At 41.9% G+C, this 15765-nt stretch overlaps 1 protein-coding gene across 10 annotated transcripts in view; it reads left to right on the forward strand.

The window, feature by feature from the left end:
* SHLD1 (shieldin complex subunit 1) overlaps positions 1-15765 on the forward strand; it is a 120666-nt gene that overhangs the window by 85681 nt on the left and 19220 nt on the right. For 2 of the 10 annotated variants that reach the window (XR_009344650.1, XR_009344649.1), the window contains exon 3: positions 11836-11997. The exons of the other annotated variants lie outside the window; for them this stretch is intronic. The gene's annotated coding sequence lies outside the window, so the exon portion shown is untranslated. The remainder of the gene's footprint in view (positions 1-11835; positions 11998-15765) is intronic. 10 annotated transcript variants of the gene reach the window in all.

Below are 15765 nucleotides of genomic sequence, written 5' to 3' on the forward strand. Positions count from 1 at the left end.
AGCTAGTGGGTTATGCTCAAGCTTGTGGGATAGTGTCTGGCGTACAGTAGGTTCCATATAAGTGCCGTAGTCTAGCTGGTCTGTCATCCCGCCTCTCCCACACCCCCTCTTCACTGTCACCTTGACCTTCCCTCCATCGCCCAGCACCCTCCCTTCCCACAGGCATCTTCCTGTCTGCATCTGCCTTTCAGGCCTTCACCAGCACCCCCTCCCTGAAATCCTTGCTGCATGACTACCTCAGTTCACATCCTGGTGGGGTACAGATGACACTGTCCAACTAGCTAGTTTGAGGAAAGCTTAATAAAGCGATTATGTACAAAGGTGTGAGTAGGTGAGGAAAGCACAAGGGGAAGCAGAGTACCCATGCCTAGGAATCCTGAGAGACCACCTCACAGGAGCTGTGTTGAGAGGGCTGTGTCCAACAGGAGCCGGAGCTGGGTGGAGCCAAGCAGCCAGCTCATGGCAACCACCCAAGAAGAAAGCCAAATAAGGGCTCTGACCTTAGCTTTCTCCCTCTTTTCATCTCCTGCTGAGCCCCCCCCCCCCAACAACACACACACACACACACACACACACACACACACATCTTGCCCCTGCCCCTGGTTCCCAATTCCAAGGCAGAGAGCAAGGGCATCCTTCCATAAGTCCATGGGGTCAGCCTCCCAGGGTAGAGCAGAGTAGAGCCAGGTGGAGGGTAGGGGCAAAATATCTGCACCGTGCCTCAAGGACCCCTGGTCTGCAGTGCCCACATAGCTTGGATTATAACCAAGCTCCATGCTCAGTGGGGAGTCTGCTTGAGGATTCTCTTCCTCTGCCCCCCCTCCCATCTGTGCGCTCTCTCTCTCTGCCTCTCAAATAAATAAATCATTAAAAAAAATTAATGGCAGGGGTGCCTGGGTGGCTCAATGGGTTAAAGCCTCTGCCTTCGGCTCAGGTTGTGATCTCAGGGTCCTGGGATCGGTCCCCGCATCGGGCTCTTTGCTCAGTGGGGAGTCTGCTTCCTCCCTCTCTGCCTGTGATCTCTCTCTGTCAAATAAAAAAATAAAATATATTTTTTTAATGGCATGGAAATGACTAGTGGAAAGATAATAAATACCACTCCCCTGGCTGAAGATGACATTTGTTAAGAATCATGGATTTAGCATATTTAACAATGGTGAACTCTAGCATATGCCATGCATAAGCAAGCCACTTTCTGCCCCGCTGTCCCCACATCTAGATTTAGTTGCTGTCATATTCTCTGGGGGCACCCTAGATGTCACTTTTTAGAATTTATCTATGTAGTCATTTATTCCGTGTTTCACCTGCTCTTCTAGATCTTTAACTCCATGAGGACAGGGACAGAATTCTGTGTTGTTCATCACAGAATCTCCAAACCTTAGAACAGAATCCAGAACCCAATAGATCCTTCACATGTATTTGTTGAATGAATAAGTATGCTGGTCACAGTAGCCTGTGATCTGTCACAACCTCAGGAGTCCAGCAGAATAGGGATTCTAGGTGCCATGGAGGGGCCCAGAAAGTTCCTTTCCATGCACTTCAGGTCATTCCTTACTGCTGCAAGGGGTCATTTCCTTCTGGCACTCCCTTCCCCCCATTACAGCAGCCACCCTCCCTGCTTGGAGCAGAGATGGGAGCAGGTCTTGTATGGGAGCAGGTCTTGTACCAAGAACAAATTCCCTCTTCTTTCAGTCTTCAAAGAGAATATAATATTAGGGGAATTATCTTCTGAAATGATTCTGTTTCTCATTTCTCCCAGTTGTGTTTATTTGTAGTTTATTAACCTGATGGTGCCCAGCAAAATATATTGGATTGTTATTTGGACCAGTTCAGACCTATTCAGCAATCTTGAAAGTGTGTCGTGGGGGCATCATCAGATCTTATAATTGAAAATTGGCATCATTTTATGTTATTCCCTACTGTGATAGTCCAACCAGATTTTATTATGAATGAATGACTTCAGGGAGTTCTTTTTAAAGGTCACAAATGATGTTTAATATCCTCAAAAAAGATTACTTTTTAGAAAGGGGAAGTAGCAACACCGGCTGGAAGCCTTAATTTATTTAAGCCCTATCACTGCTCAGTAATCTTTTTATCTGACGTTTTCCTGATGTTTAATATTCTGGAAAAAAAAATAAAGTTCTGGGGAGGAAATTAAACTTGAGGGTTGAGATAACAGGGCTCTTATAAAGTTCACATACTGGAGGTGTTAGAAAAAGATCCTGGGGGTGCCTGGGTGGTTCAGGGGGTTGAAGCCTCTGCCTTTGGCTCGGGTCATGATCCCAGGTTCCTGGGATCATGATCGAGCCCTGAGTCAGGCTCCCTGCTCTGCGGGAAGCCTGCTTCCCCCTCTCTTTCTCTGCCTGCCTCTCTGCCTACTTGTGATCTCTGTCTGTCAAATAAATAAATAAAATCTTAAAAAAAAAAAAAAAGAAAGAAAGAAAGAAAGAACAAGAAAAAGATCCTGATCCTCCCCCCCAAAAAAAGCAAAAAAGCAGAAAGCGATTAGCTTAGAGGGGCTCCGTAGGATTATCTAAAGTAAAAGCCTGAAAAATTGGGTGGATGTACTTCACAAACTTGGAGAATATTAGCTCTGGGGCCATATTGTAAGAGGTTTTTACTGAGGCATCTGTTGTAAACTAATTGCTTCTTTTCTGCCTGATAACCGAGGTTTAAGTTTGGGGGTTTTACGATAGAAACAATTAAAAGCTCAACACTGTTATATTTTTCATTAATTTACCAGTGAACGGATGGGTTTATATGAATAATTGATTCATTTTGAAGATAATTATAATGCTAAGTTGTGTTTTACTAGGCAGCTTGTCCCTTGTAATATAATTTGCCTTTAACTATAATATAATTTCTTCTGCCCTTCTGGTTATCAGATTTTTCTTTAGGAAAACAAAACAAGCATAAGCAGTATCTACGAAGATATATTTTTAAGGTAAATGAAAACAGAATGGTTTGGGAGCTCTCTCAGTCTTGGATGACGGAAGGTCAGATTCAGATCAAGTCTTGGTAATAGGATATCCTAGTTAGAGCCAGGAACAGGCAAAAGCACAGATGGGCCCTTAATTCTCAGATAAACCACTACATCTATTTGTAGTATCTCCAAAAGCCGAACATTTGTATCCCCTGCAACCCAGAATTTCTGCTCCCAGATACATACCCAGCAGAAATGCATTCTTACGTTTATGGAAAGACACACACGGGAATAGTCATAGCAGCACCAATTATAATAGCCATAACGAGAAACTACGCACATGCCCATCATCTGTAGAATGGATAAGTAAGTTCCTACAGTGGAAAATGAACAGACTGCTACTCTGTATAACAACAGCCCGGAGCCTACTTTTAAAAAAAGTTACAAATATATCAGTTTGCACATTGGGCATAGCTATAATTTTTTTCAAGATTTTATTTATTTGAGAGAGAGAGCATGAGTCAGTGGGGAGGGTCAGAGGGCAGGGGAGAAGCGACTCCCTGCTGAGCTCACTGTGAATGCAGGGCTTGATCCCAGGACCCCAGGATCACCTTCTGAGCCAAAAGCAGACGTTTAACCAACTGAGCCACCCAGGCGCCCCTGGGCATTGCTATAATTTTTTAGCTGATTAATTACAAAGCCAGTGACACTTCGACAAAGGTTAAGGGTACACAAGTACTGTACTGCTTTGTCTTGAGGCAGAACCACGTTATCTACTAGAGGAAACCACTGGGACACTTCAGCCTAGCTGTGATTTTTTTTTTTTTTTTTTTTTGGTGGAGAACCATGGGAGGCTTATCCAAATCCCCCCTACCTTTCGCGCCCAGCCCTAGTTTCCCAGTTCAGTGAAATCTTTATGGCACCTCTGACCTCTATTCTCTTAGCTCCGATTACAGCCATCATCAGAAGAACCAGGTTACAGTTAAGAGTTCTCTAGGTGGTTTGTCTTCTGATTCCTTCTTGACTGAGTTTGTCCAGGCTGACAGCTCCAGCTTCCATTTCTCCATCCAGGGTCGGGCATCTGTGGATGTTTGATAAATATTTGACAAATGACTATTGCTCTTGAAGATGCAGGGACATGAGCAGAGGCTCTGCCTGAGGCAGGGCAAGCATTTGCTTTTAAGTGGTCATGGTTGTATTGCTTCGAATTGTCTCAATTTGATTTCTCCCATCCCTTTGATCTCTCTCTCTCTCTCTCTCTCTTTAAAATTTTCTTGTTTACGTGTTTGTTGTCAAAGACTGGGAATTATAAAAAGGCACGCAGAAGTAAGGGAGAAACACCCATAAGCCTTCCATTCAGAGGAAAAAACTCTTTTACTATTTTGCTATATTCTTTGTTTGTTTTTGCTATAATGCCATTGCTTTCATGATCCCTGCCCTCACCTCCCTTTCTTTCATTTCTTTTTTTTTTAAATTTTATTTATTTATTTGACAGACAGAGATCACAAGTAGGCAGAGAGGCAGGCAGAGAGAGAGAGTCAAGCAAACTCTCCACCAAGCAGAGTGCCTGATGCAGGACTTGATCCCAGGACCTTAAGATCATGACCTGAGCCAAAGGCAGAGACTTAACCCACTGAGCCACCGGGCGCCCTTCTTTGATTTCTGAAGAGTAATGGGAATGAGTCAAGCAAAGAAACTCCTCGCATTTTTTAAATTTATTTTATTTTATTTTTAACCACTCCACATTTTTAAAGGGTTCTCAGGCTAGAAACCATGCACTCTAGTTCCTGCCTCCGTTTTCCTGACTCTCCATATGCTAAGGTGTGGCTTAGCTTAAGAACTGAGCTTTTGTGCCTTGCTACAGAATAGCACAGCATAAGGTGTAACTCAGGCTTCTCTGAGGCCCGGCTTCGAGTTCTTAGATTAGCTTTTTGGGTGCATATATCATACTCCGAATCACGGAGAAGAACTTAAGAGTTCTTCCAGGATAGAACTAGACTGTTTCCTGATGTAACAGCCCTCAGCCTTATCCTGAAAGCAGGATGAGAGCTTTTAAACTTCTTTGACTTCATCATCTTCCAGACTCTGGAAATGCATGAATCCTAATTCTCTGCCTGAGAATCAGAACAGAAGAGCTGCCTCTCTAGGTAGAGATTTCTGGGCTTTTGTCCTAGGCTGCCCTGTTCTTTCAGTTTCTAGAACCACAGGGTGATCCCCTTCCCTCCACCAGTGCTGTGTGGCTAATGCACCTGTCTTCCTCTTCATGACCCCAAGCTCCCCATCTGTCACCTGGAGCACCCATGGGCACCCATGCCGTGTCTACACACTTGTTTTTCCTCCCAAAAGACACTCCTGTGCTTGTCTCTTTGGCTTTCTTCCATTTTTCTGCTCTAGACTCCTCAAGCATTGTCCCTCCTTTCTCTTTAGACTCCTGAAGTATTTAAATGATACTCGTTTAAATAAGATTAGTCATTGGTAAGAAGAAAAATCCTCCCATAACACCAACAGACTATTTCTCTTGACCTTTAAAATACCTTAATGGGCACATTGTTAGGTTTGTTCAGCTCTGCTCAGGTTGGGCCCCATATGACAGTTGCATTATCTCTAAGCCTGTAAATGATTGTCCTGGACAGAAGCCATCTACAAGGAGACCCCTGCTGTATGGTGTGTGTACACAACAAACAGAGACAGAATAGTTTTAGAAAATCTAGTTACCAAAATAATTATAGAAAAGAGAAAAGAAATCTGTAGTGTTTGGATTCGCACCTTTATCATTTCCTTCTTGACTAACTCTTGGCCTATGTTGTTACCTGAAGTGGCCCTGTAATCTTCATGTAAGATGCACCTGCTGTCCTTGGCAGTGAGGAGACAAGACTTCACGTGTCTTTACATTAGATACCCTTCCACTTGGTGATCCTTGAAATGCAGATACATGCTGAGGGCAAATTTGTAGACATAATTTTATGTTATTATGTTCAGTGTTTGGGAAAGCAAATGGATTCTCAGGAGAAGTCTCAGATAGCTGCCCACCAGGAGGGAGGTGTAGGTATGGTGGAGACTTTCTCTCTCTGAGCGAGTGGCTCTCTTTTCCTGGGAGTACTTTTCTTCAAACATGACTTTCCAAAGTTAGAAAGAAAAATTTTTTTTGACAGAGACAGTAACAGCATATAACTTTAATGCAGAGGAAGAACTGGGGATGTGATCATCTCTGTTGTGATACAGAAAAAAACTTATTACAAACTTATCCAGCTGGGTTGCATTCTGATTGGACTAATTCTTTGAGTAAAATAGCTTTCTTGGGCTTTCTGTTGGTTGGTTTGCTTGTTCTTTGGCATTCTTGTTTTTAAATTAAAAGTAATCTAGGGGTGCCTGGGTGGCTCAGTGCGTTAAGCCTCTGCCTTCGGTTCAGGTCATGATCTCAGGGTCCTGGGATCGAGCCCCACGTGGGGCTCAGCCTGCTTCCCTTCCTCTCTCTCTGCCTGCCTCTCTGCCTACTTGTGATCTCTGTCTGTCAAATGAACAAACAAAATCTTTTTTTAAAAAAAGTAATCTATAGTTATTATGAAAAAAATCTGAGTAGAGATGGCTGAGAAGAGTAACAATAATGAGAACTACAGTTAGCATTTACGGAGGACTCAGTCATGCTTCCCCGTTCTGCTTCATTTCATCGTCCTCCAGTTCTGTGGGTGAGGTTCTGTTATAAGCTCGTTAATGGGAGCGCCTGGGTGGCTCAGTCAGTTAAGCGCCTGCCTTCAGCTCAGGCCATGATCCAGGGATCCTGGGATCCAGTCCCCCACTGGACTCCATGCTCAGCGGGGAGCCTCCTTCTCCCTTTGCCTGCTGTTCTCCCTGATTGCTCTCTCTCTCTCTCTTTCTGGAAAATAAATAAATAAAGTCCTTAAAAAAAAAAAAAAAAGCTGGTTAATGTTTTTAACCCTGCCATCTTGAACTTGTTGGAAAACCATGTCCCCTTTCTCGTGGAACACCTGCTCTGCCTGTTAGGACGAAGGTGGTGTTCTGCGGACACCTTTCGGGAAAAGAGAGGTTCAGCAGTCTCACTAACGAGGGCCAGGGCTGGGACCAGATGCAGCTGCCTCCCTTTACAGCTCCCTCTATCACCACTGGCTTTCAGAATCTTCTGCTAGTTGTGTCGTTGGTGATTTGGGATCTTCCTTCCATGTTAAAACCGAGAGCATTATATTAATTCATTTTTCTGACTTGCTAAAACCAGTTTCCTCAGCCCTGGTGTCCCACTAGACACAGGACAAGGACCCTAGCTCTAGGAGGTCACAATCAGATAAGAAACCAGACACACACAAGCTTTCAGTAGTAGGAGGGAAGAGACACTAAAGAGTCCATATACAGAGCACTGCGGGTTCTAGGAAACAGGCCAGCCAGCTGCACCTGGGGAACTGGGGAGGCTCCACAGATGAGGGGCTCAGGCACCGGGCCCCCAGGAGCAGTGGAGTCCCAGGTGCCCCAGGCCAGTAAGGGGGTAGTTAAGACCATATTTGGCCACATGCAAGTGGCAGGGCTTTGAGCAGGGTGCCCAGTGAGGAGCAGATGGTGTTTAAAGTCAGCTCTGAGTCACTCTTTGAAATTACAGAAATTCAAGGAGAAGGATTTGGAAGGCCTCCAGCCAGCTCTGTGACCTTCTAGTCCCTCAGTAATCATTTGGTGTCTAGCTCAGAAATGGGAGTTCTCTGCGAAAGTGGGTCGTCCAGGAAAAGTGGCCGAATGATTTCAAGAGAAGGAAAGAGTTCTTGTGCCTTAGCCTGTGAACCACTGGGGTAACTCACTCTCCTGAAGGACGTATTACCAGCGAGTTGCCCTGCTGGGCGGCTTTGACCCAGGCCCCATTGCTGTGGGTTCTCAACTCTTGCCCCATCTCCACAAATGACTGGATAAAGGTTACATAAAACTCCCAACTCAGGGCTGGAAGATACTTGTCTTCTCCATGTGAACGCGTTTGAGATGGAAACTATATTTTCCGTCGAATGATTTTCTTGTTGCCTTGGCAACCGGTTGGGGTTTTTTTTTTCCCTAAGCTTTTGATTTCTCAACAACACGAGCTGCTTCCTTTGATTTAGCTCCGATGTGTGTACAGATTTCTATCTTATTCAGGGAGTCTCTAGTGTAAGTGTTTATGAGGTATGGATTTTTTATTTTGCACCATCCTCACAAGGTTGAACAGTGTTAAATACTTTCACATAATTGTTAGACTGCCTGATTAAACCAAAGGCAAGTCAAAGTGATTTTTGTTTGTTTGTTTTTATAAGGTATCACTAAATATTTTAATGTTATGCTTTTTAACATCTCTGACAAGGTCTAGGTGGAAAATTTTTTTTTAATATTTTTATTTATTTATTTATTCAAAATAAACTCTGTGCCCAATGTGGGACTTGAACTCACGACCCCGAGGTCAAGAATCACATGCCCTTACCTATATGGGAAATTATTTTCATACATGATAAATGCACATCATTCTTTTCTGTCTCCTCCTTCTCACTGGGCTCGTGGCTGGTTCTTAGCTTTGTTAACCTGTTCCCATCTCAGGGACTCAGCACGCACCATGTCCTCTGTCTGGACTGTACCACTCAGATATTTGCATTGCTTCCTTCCTCCTTCATGGCATTTAAGGCTCTGGTTAAGTGCCACCTCCTCCAACAGGGCTTTCTGGACCTTCCTGTCTAAAAGAGCATCTTCATCCATCACTCTGGCCAGTTTGGAGATTAGAGGATCCATCCTTGGAAAACCTGAATGAATTATCAATCAGTCCCCCTGTATGAAGCCCACCAATCTGTAAGCTGTACCCATGGCAAGGGCTTCAAAATCGCTTTTTTTTTTTTTAAAGATTTTATTTATTTGACAGACAGAGATCACAAGTAGGCAGAGAGAGGGGAAGCAGGCTCCCCGCTGAGCAGAGAGCCTGGTGCGGGGCTCAATCCCAGGACCCTGAGACCATGACCTGAGCTGAAGGCAGAAGCTTAACCCACTGAGCCACTCAGGCGCCCCCAAAATTGCTTTTTAATGCCACACCCTTAAATGATGAACACTCAGCCCAGAAGCCTTCCAGATAGTTGCAGGAAACCTCCATCTCAACACAGAGAGTCCAAGACTAGTAAGAAATAAAGGAATAAAGCTCTCCTTCTGTGCACATGTCTGGTAGTGTTTGATGTGCATTTGATTAATAGGAGATTTAGTCCAACATGTGGCCCATGTTCTTGGCTGGCAGGCCCATTTTTTTAACCAAATCCATTTTCACTTGCACACAGAGTAATTAACTCAGACTCACTTTGTCGGAAGTCATGCTGAAGACATTTATCATTTCCTTCTACACCATGGAGACTATTGGGCTGTGGCTTGGAGTTGTTGAGGCTGTATGCTCATCAAAAATGGAGTAGATGCCTGTGATACTAAATTGACTTTTTAATTATTATAGATTTAATGACATCCCTCTGCCATGCACTTAATCTTCAGCAAATATTTACCCTTCCCAAACTGGCAGATTTGCAGTTTATAATTTGTCATGTCAAATGAAGCATTTCTCTTTCCCCTGTCCCTAGAAGGATCGCTTTTCAAAATTACAGTTTTTTAAGAATAGCTGACATATTCCCCTTTCTGAAGAACTTTCAACATTTCCATCCTGTGATTTGGAACTGACTCTTCTCACTCCTGTCAACCTTAGTCTGTATTTATTGATCTATCTATTTTAGATACATTAATGTTTTTATTCTGTTATCTAGGTCATTTGCATAGAGAGAGATGGGTGGGTGGGGGAGTGGATGGATGGATGGATGGATGGGTGGGTGGGTGGGTGGATGGAGATAAATGGACAGACCTAACTGTATTAAAGATGTGTGGAGATATAGTTTCAGATAACAGAGGATACATCACAAGCTTTAGTCACATGGTTTCCAGTTGATAAGAGCTATGTAATAGCTTTCTGAGCAGAAGCTAAATAACCATCATTCTATTACATCCAACATAGTTTCCCAGAATTTTTGAGGAAAATGGAATTAGTTAGATATTCCATTAGAAAGTCCTAAAATAACTTCAGGATACTTGTAAATATTCTTTTAATTTGTACCATGGAACTAGTGTGAGGAGCTGGAGTTGGAGGTAGTTGTTGAAGGCTGGGTGTGGATATCTTTGGTCACTGGTGATAGGACATTTTCAACAACCCTCCCTGGCAATACTTGAGAACACCTTCCAACCCAAAATTTAAATGGTTAAGTAAATTAATATATTTCTGAATTATGAAGATGAGAAACTGAGATTTAAAATTCTAGAGGTGGGGCGCCTGGGTGGCTCAGTGGGTTAAGCCGCTGCCTTCGGCTCAGGTCATGATCTCAGGGTCCTGGGATCGAGTCCCGCGTCGGGCTCTCTGCTCAGCAGGGAGCCTGCTTCCCTCTCTCTCTCTGGCTGCCTCTCCGTCTACTTGTGATTTCTCTCTGTCAAATTAATAAATAAAATCTTTAAAAAAAAAAATAAAAAAAAAAAATAAAATAAAATTCTAGAGGTGATGTCAGGATTAATGAGTATAGCTGATATGAACATGGAAGTTTGTACATCAAGACCTGGAGACCTCACACCCATGAGCTTGCCTGTGCCCTGTACTGTTATTCTCTTATTTGCCTTCATAGTGTTTAAGGCCATGCTTCCTGAGTTTCAGTCCTAACCTTGCCACTTACTAGCTGTGTGTCTTCGACCAAGTTTCATAATCTGTGCCTCAAGTTAATTATCTGTGAGTCTATCAGTGAGCTCACTCTATGCCTAGTCCAACCTCCTCTTCTTAGAGAGAATGGAATTTCCCATTTTTGGAATATTTCATCGCTAGAGTTCTGGATGTGAATTAGATCTGCTAATCAAATGCATTCCCATAACCATTCAGATTCAGACCTAGGTTATGTGGGAAGCGAGTTGGGCATGGGACATTCATTTTTAACTGGGGTGGATAATGTCCAAGACAGCATGGTCTGGAACCAGCAACTGATGGCTTTCAGATTCAACAGGAGCTTCCTGATTGGGAAGTTTCCAGATTGCAGCAGAAGCTGTGTTAACTTGGAGCAGCACCTGTGGCAGCAGCTTCCTAATTGTTTAGGTTTCAAATAATGAAGAGCCTGAGCCCCTTTGGCTGATTTGGGGAGTAATCCCTCAAAGCTCAGCCTAGAGTCTTTTGAGAGCCTAGGGCTCTCCCAACAGCAAGGTGTACTGTGGTATACTTCTAACCATCTCTCTCTCTTCTTCGAGTAGCCAAAGTCATTTATGTCGGCCTTACCTAAATATCAAGAGCAGTCCACTTAGCTTGTAGATTTGTTGATAGAGTTAATGAGGTAAAGCATTTACAGTGCTTAGAACATCTGGCATGCTTTTTCTTTTTTAAAATATGCTTCGGACTCTTTCTGACCCTAGTCAATTATACACCTACAACCATGAATAACACATATTTATTAGTTTGTTGGTTCATTCACGTATTCATTTGTTCATTCATACATTCATTCATATATTCATTGAAACAGATATTTGCTGAATGTTTAGAATGTTTATTCTAATCAAGAGATGTTCCTGCTGTCCTAGGGTAATGGCTACAACCTAAGTGAACATTAGAACCATCTGGGAAGGTTTTTTTAAAACCTTAATGTCTGGGCGCCTGGGTGGCTCAAATGGTTAAGCACCTGCTTTCAATTCAGATCATGATCCCAGGATCCTAGATTCGTGTCCCGCATCGGGGGGCCTGCTTCTTCCTTTGCCTTTTTCTCTCTCTCTCATGAATAAATAACTAAAATTAAAAAAAAAAAAAAAAAAAAAAAAAAACCTTAATTTTTATGCAACATCTAGGACTTACCGAAGACAGGGAGTGTGTATGTGTAGATATTTTCTTTCTCTCTTTCTTTCTTTCTTTTTTTCAGAGAGAGTGTGTGCCTGCACACCTGGGGAATGGGGGAGGGGCAGAGAGAGGGAAAGAATTCCCAGGAGACTCCACGCTGGGCGCAGAGCGCAACAGGGGAGCAATTCATGATCCCGAAATCAAGAGTTGAACACCCAACCAACTGAGCCACCCAGGCACGCCTGTAGATATTTTCTTAATTGAGATACTATTTTGATACAATGTGTTACGGCTTGGTGGATTTTTACATTATGTATACACCCAGTTAACCACTATCCAGATCGAGATACAGAGAAACAAAAAATGTGCATGAAAGATTTATCGTGTGCATGGGTTTTGGGAGTGCTTTTCTTAGAAGCTAAAGTTTCAAATGCATTTGAGATTTTGCTACTCAGAACTCAAAAAAAAAAAAAAAAAAATGTAGTCCTCTGGAATAACCAGTATAATCAGGTTACTTTTTCTTTTTTTCTTTTTCATACTCCCCTACAAATTTGTGTCCCCTTCTAGATTTATGGAAGAAAATGATTTCATTTACATGTGAAATGAAATTAAGGAGGACCTTAGGTAACAGAAAATTGCAAAATAGCTATAAAGCACTAAATGTTACCAGCAGTAACTTTGTGAAGTCAAAACCTCTGTCTCTGTTTATCCTGTGATTGGCATAGTTTTTTGACTATGAGAAAGTTCAACTGCTTTCTTAAAACTAAGCTATAGAGCTGCTTTTGTGTGATCTCTTCAAAGAGAGTGAATATCATGAGTGAAAAATTAATTATTTTCCTTTTTTTCAAAATAGGGTTTGGAACCAATGACTGCATAATTAGTATTGCTAGGCGGAGGCCACCAGAGCAACAGGCATTAGCTGAGTTAGGAAGATAAACTTGGTAATTATTTGAAAAGCAAATGGAAATAGTTGATTGCAGAGAGAGAAAATGTCATCTGCAAAACAAAACATTGAGAGCATCTACATTTTTTATAAAAGCAATGAGAACAACTTTGATGTTGAATTATTTTGCATAATGGCTCATTACAGAATGAAACTTTCGACACAAAATGTACGGTGGACACTTTTAAGTTGGTCACATGTGAGTTGGAATCAAAGTGTAACACTGGGACCCTGTTTGAAGGAGAACTGCTCCATATTAGGGAATTAAACAGATTCACATCACCAAAGGAATAGAAAACATGAAAATTCTCTGTGGCTCATTTCTCTGCCTTCAGGCAAACCCTCCATAAATTAATCTAGGTATTGTTCATTTTGGGTGTTCTTAAAGAATGAACTTTGGACTGGGACGGAGGGGTGGGGGGGTGGGAAGCAATCTGGCTATGACAATTATTTTTGTGTTGATCTGACCAGGGAAGAGAATTATCTCCTCACCATTTTCTGAGTGGTCATAGGTTGGCAGTTAGGTCTGTTAGAACTTGCTTGAAGGTATTATTCCACAGCCTTCTTTTCTTTCTTTCCTTTTTTTTTTTTTTTTTTAAGATTTTATTCATTGATTTGACAGAAAGCAAGCACACAAGCAGGGGGAACAGCAGGGAGAAGGAGAAGCAGGCTCCCCACTGAGCAAGGAGCCTGATTCAGGACTCAATCCCAGGACCCTAAGATCATGATATGAACTGAAGGCAGACACTTAACGAGCTGAGCCACCCAGGCTCCCCTACTCCCCCACCTTCTTGCTTCTATTGTTACTGTCCAGACATCAACGGTCAACTGAATTGTCATTCATTTATGGGGAATCTGTCTTTATTTACTGGGTGGTTGAGGAATTTTTATTTTTCCTTTTGATAATCTGCAGTTTTATCTCATGCTTAGCAACTGGGGTTCTTTTTATTTATCCTGCTTGCAGAACATGGTGATTGCTAAATGTGAGGATTCATGCTTTCATCAGTTCTAGGAAATTTCTACCCATTAACTCATTGTGCATTGCCTTTTCCCCATTCCCTCTCTTATGTCTTTCTGAAATTCCAATTAGATGCACGTGGGACCGTTTCACTTTGACTTACATATCTCTTCATTATTTTGTTTGGGTTTCTCCATCTCTTTGTCTGTCTGTGCTAAATTCTGAATAGTATCTTTAAATCTTGATTTCTATTTTCTAATTCTCTTTCCAGTGGTGTTTAACCTTCTGTTTGACCCACCTACAGTGGTATAAATACCTAGTATCATAATTTTCCATTTTTCTAAGTTATTTTTGTTTCTTTTTTCTGATTCACTGATTTATTTTTGAAGACTCTTGTTCCTAACTCAGACTTTTCTATTTCTTATTTCTGTAACATATTAAACATACTTGTTTTATATTCTGTGACCATTGACTAGTATCTAAAGTTTCTGTGAGATTTATTCCAGGACTGGCTCCATTGCCTCATTTCAGTGTGCATTTTGTGACTGTTGTTTTTTTGTGAGCTCCTGCTCACTGGAATTTTATGTACAGGGTTTCTTTTGACATTTGAGTGAAGGTACATTCCTCTAAAGAGAATTTGCCTTCGCTTTCTCTAAACAAATAAGGACACATTACTCTGGAACCAGCTTGAAATAAATTCCTGGCTGGGGGTTTTCAGACCATAAAAATAGTCTTAATTCAGGCCACAAACACAGGTAAGGTCAGGCTCATAGTTGAATCTCCCCAGGAATGCTTCTTTTTTTTCTCTCTCTACTCAGGGCCAAAGCAAAGACAAACAAGTTTTCTTACTAGGACCCTTGGCAAGGCATTTTTTTTCTCTAGTTCATCTTGAGGGTGTAACTTCGGGGCTCTCAGCTTTATACAGTGACCTTCTTTCAATCCCCCCATCTTGCCCAATGCTAGACTCTATGTCCTGAAGCCTGAGTGCCAGTAAAGTTGATTTGCCAGATTCTGACACCAGCTCAAGGTTCATTTACCTCTTGGAATATCCATTGTGATTTTGCTTTTGGTCTCTAAGGATTCCTCTTCCTTTATTCCTACTCAGTTGTGCATTTTAGAAGATTAAAAAAAAAAATTTACCCAGAATTTGTAGATGTTTGTCAACAAGGATTTTCATAATATCTTGCCCATCACATTTTTTTGTTGTTGTTGAAAATATATAACTATCTCTGCATTCCTACTAGAGGTGTCCTTATCAAGCTAGAAATTCAATTCCATATTTGCCCCCACTACCAGCCCTTAATAATTCATGTTGGAAACATTTTCAATACAAATACTTCCTAAACACCTCATGTCTCATATTTTCTGCCTCTCCATCAGCCCCAGCTTTTATTTCTTTGCCGTCTCTAAGGTCTTTCTCTGCATAGGTTGTATTATATTTGTTGTTTTTATTATCTAATTAATTAATTATTTAATTTAAAAAAATTTTAAAGGTTTTATTTATTTATTTGACAGAGAGAGATTACAAGTCAGCAGAGAGGCAGGCAGAAAGAGAGGAAGAAGCAGGCTCTCTGCTGAGCAGAGAGCCTGATGTGGGCCTCAATCCCAGGACCCTGAGATCATGACCCAAGCCGAAGGCAGAGGCTTAACCCACTGAGCCACCCAAGCGCCCTTATTATTTATTTTTTAAAAAGGATTTTATTTATTTATTTGACAGAGAGAAGCACAAACAGCAGAGGCAGAGGGAGAGGGAGAAGCAGGCTTCTCTCTGAGCAGGGAGCCAGATGCGGGACTCCATCCCAGGACACTGGGATCATGACCCGAGCATAAGGCAGATTCCCATATTTGTTGTTGTTGTTTTTTTTTTTTTTTTAAATTTTTTATTTTTTATAAACATATATTTTTTATATACATATATTTTTATCCCCAGGTCTGTGAATCACCAGGTTTACACACTTCACAGCACTCACCAAATCACATACCCTCCCCAATGTCCATAATCCCACTCCCTTCTCCCCAACCCCCTCCCCCCGGCAACCCTCAGTTTGTTTTGTGAGATTAAGAGTCACTTATGGTTTGTCTCCCTCCCAATCCCATCTTGTTTCATTTAT

This window comes from Mustela lutreola, chromosome 9 (genome assembly GCF_030435805.1).
Source record: "Mustela lutreola isolate mMusLut2 chromosome 9, mMusLut2.pri, whole genome shotgun sequence".
In the NCBI taxonomy this organism is placed as follows: Eukaryota; Metazoa; Chordata; class Mammalia; order Carnivora; family Mustelidae; genus Mustela; species Mustela lutreola.